Source organism: Ipomoea triloba, chromosome 9 (assembly GCF_003576645.1).
Source record: "Ipomoea triloba cultivar NCNSP0323 chromosome 9, ASM357664v1".
NCBI lineage: Eukaryota > Viridiplantae > Streptophyta > Magnoliopsida > Solanales > Convolvulaceae > Ipomoea > Ipomoea triloba.
In genome coordinates, this window is record NC_044924.1 from 15,677,296 (window position 1) to 15,681,123 (window position 3,828).

General features: G+C 37.4%; 1 long non-coding RNA gene across 1 annotated transcript; it reads right to left on the reverse strand.

Moving 5' to 3' along the window:
- Positions 1–708: 708 nt before the first annotated feature.
- LOC116030467 lies at positions 709–3,465 on the reverse strand. Its single transcript, XR_004100415.1, has 5 exons — positions 3,200–3,465; positions 2,834–3,000; positions 2,070–2,242; positions 1,803–1,880; positions 709–956 (listed from the first exon to the last, which is right to left on the reverse strand). It is a non-coding gene; the product is annotated as an uncharacterized LOC116030467 (long non-coding RNA).
- Positions 3,466–3,828: the final 363 nt, after the last annotated feature.

Below are 3,828 nucleotides of genomic sequence, written 5' to 3' on the forward strand. Positions count from 1 at the left end.
GACATGTTTTGTTTAGCGATGTAATTTTGAATATTATGGGATACGTAGGTGTCTGAACTTGTGAATTCGGGTGTAATAAAGGGTTTTGCATGCTTTTTGTGTATTCTTGTACTTGTCATTGTTGGATTTTTTTTTGTTGTAATGAAGGTGTGTGCATTTGAGAATTTGGACGTGTAAGATTTTGGTTTAATATGGGTCTTGGAAGTGAGACAAATTGGCGCGAGTGTAGCTTGATTTTTGTGGTTAGTGCAAATTACTGATAAGACAATAAAATATTTGGATAGTTTTGATTACAGTGATTATTTTATCTTGTTAGGAGATCCGTAGGTGTGTGCGAGTGTGACTCTTGGCGTGTGCAATAATCTGAGTATTGTGTGCGTGTGTGGCGTTGGGCGTGTGCAAACGACTTAATGTATATGTGTCTTGCACGATGACTTTTTCATGCTTGTGTGCGTCCAGGTAATGCGTTTTTTGTTTTGTTGAATTTTCTGTTTACTGCGTGTGCATTTCATCCATGAGAGGTGTGCAAAATGATGTCTTAATCCGTTTCTACGTTGGGTTCGTATGTGGGTCGTGTGCGTTAGGAGTGGGGGTGTGTGCAAATGTGTGCAACCGCACGAGGTAGGGCATGGAGGCTGTGGGATTTATATTATGCAAAGACTATCACACATACATGCACATAGCTAATTGAAATATCAATTCACTTGATGATTTAAAAATCATAATGGTGCTAGGGCGATTATTTTATTCATCAGTTAAAAAAATACATTTTGTTTACAACAACGATTCAAGTGAAAAAAAATGAAATTACAACTCTATATTCTACATTTTGGGACAATTCCGACTATGGTGGTGAGCCAACTGGTTGCACGTTCAACACACACTTTTGGGACACACTCTTTGAGCATCTAGTTCCGTTGTTGATTTCAGGCTCTTACCTGAGCCCTTGTTATTGCCTACACATACAAACATTTAAGCTAATTGGGCATAATTGCACGCACACAGAATTGATACGCACACACCTACATATGCGCATGTAATATTATATGCACAACAATATTTAATTATGATTAGTGAGCATCATATCTCAAACATCACCACACTTATTTCATAATATTATCTCAATCATGCACACACTCAACCATTACCTGTAGGCATATACTTCAAAATTAAAATGCATACACTAAAATATGTTGCTAGACTACGCACACACGCCAAGACTGACCCGCACACAGTGAAAAATGATCAACATCACACTTATTTCCTATATCCATACATACACACCCCAACATGAAAAAATATTTCTATTACATCACAAAAAAAAAAATCCCCAGTACGAAAAATAAGAGCATCAAATTTCTCTCCCATCATATGAAAAATTGGCCTATTCTTCTTGAGGAACATTAAGTTCAACATTCACGGATCACAATAAGTTTAAGCAATCATAAAGAATAGGCCTTCAGCAAATGTGGGGCTTCGGCTTGTTTAACTTCAAACCAACAAACCCCCTAACAAACCATTTCAAAACATACGCAGTGAAAAATATGGAAAATTCTCAAATCCAAAGCAAAAAACTCAAATTTGAGAATGGTGACTAGAACTCCTCTAATGATGCCATTTTTAAACCAAAAGCATGGTTTTAATTCACACTGCAACTCAACAACCTTGAACACGGGTAATGCTAGAATACTCGCAGCAGTAATTCCCAAGAGATGTTAAATAATTCTGCCAAAATTAGAAGCAGATAACCCCAAAAACTGAAAACTTATATGGAGAATATAAGTCAGAGAAAACAACCTTACCCTGTATAATAGTCCTTTGGAAGATATACATCTCTGACTAGTCCAAATCTTTCAAATGGAGCTCGAAGTTCTTATGGCCTGTATATATGCATATGCATGTGCAAATGCATTTCCACAATAAATGCATAAATATAAGAAACAAGGGACACAACAAGAAAAGGGAGACTGTGAAAAGAATCCTCTCTTTCTCAAAGTAGAGATACAAAACAAGAAATGTCCTTTCAAGTTCCAACTCAGTTGCACAGTCAAACACTAAAAAGAAAGTACCTGCAATCTAGAGGAATATTTCGAACCAAGAGGCTCCCATGATTCTGTTCCCTATGCCTTCCACCACCTCCATATCCCCTTCTTGGAGGGCTCCTAGGTCGACCTCCATACCCCCTCCTTGGAGGACTATAGTATGCTGGGCTATACCTCCTCATGTTTCACTCCCTTGAAAACTGGATACACAAGCAATAACAAACACTCATGAAGAATCCACTTACATCAACAATACCATGCGTATCTAGCATAAATTCCAAAACTAAAGTAGGCAATGTGAAACCTACATATATACTAATTTGCTCAACAAGATCACCTTTAACAAAATTTTGAGAGTCAGTAATTATTTTTAGGTTTTTTTTCCCCTTTGATTTGATAATTAATAGTCAACGTCTTTAAAATGATATACTTGAATGACTTTCAATTCAATAACATGTTAAAAATTCTACAACAGACAAAAGCTGCAATCTTTATATCCTTTTCAAAAATCTCAGACAAATACCAGCCAAGAAATCTCAAAAAACAAAAACATAAATACATCGCGTTAACTATCTCCAGCTTTCGACTTCAAGCAGAACCGTAAGATAGAAGTCGTATAAACCAATCTTTCTTCTTGACAAACTGGCACTAATTATAAAAGAAAACAGAAATTTACCAAGCAATTTGTTGTGAAATTATATTCGGAAGTTATCAACGGGAAGTAAAAGATCGAATGTATTAAGATGATTCTGGAAAATGTAAAGTGCAGTTCACCGACTCACTCACGTTACCTGAAATCGCACACGCTGATCGGCACAACAGAGCTGAATATTGGAAAGAGTTTAGCCGTAGACGCCTAGTATGTATTTACTGCGTTATTTATACAAAAAGCCCTAGCCTAGGGTTATTTGGTAAGCTGAAGCTCCACTGCCATCACTAGTTCCAGCATTACCAGATGCTGCATTTTCAACCAAATCCGCCCATGAGTTCCTCACCCTTTCCTCCAACAAAAATTATATCACAAAAACTAATCTACAAACCGTTCATGAAAGTGAATCGAAAACTAGAATCGGAAACCACCACCCCAATGCTAACCCTACCCAAAAAAACAAAAAGCAGATAACGAAATAAGCATCAACAAATTGAACACGGAATACCTCCAACAACATTAGAAACATTCCTCCTCAGACGCTTCGACCTCGGAATAGAAGAACCTGCCATGGACCTTCGAGCTTATGCCTATGTCGACACGCGAGAGGGAAGAAGACGCGACCGCAAGTGATGGAGACCGGCGCCAATCGTGGGAGGATATCACCTACGGAAGATGGATATCGCCAAATCGTGGGAGGATATCGCCGGCGTAGAAACGTGGGATGGAGACCGGCTCAAAATCGGGAGAGACCCAATCGGAAAAAGGAAAAAACCAAGAAAAAAAGGGATTCCCAAAACGTAATTAAGCAAATAATAATTAAAATGACCATCATGCCCTCCCTGATCCCAATTACAGCGAGAAACAATATTTTAATAATAAATAATTTTAAAAAAATCTGAACCGTGAAACAAAAAGAATAAATGGTCGAGATGTAATCTCATGATCTCGTCTAAATAGGTTGATCTCACTGGATCCAAATCCTATATATATATATATATATATATATATATATATGCTCAATCGGAAATATACATACCATTATTATTGCAATGAATTGTTTGATATTGTATCCCTGGTTGCAAGATGCGATCAAACTTTCTTCTAATTGTGGTGTTGCTGGACTTATGTTCCCCT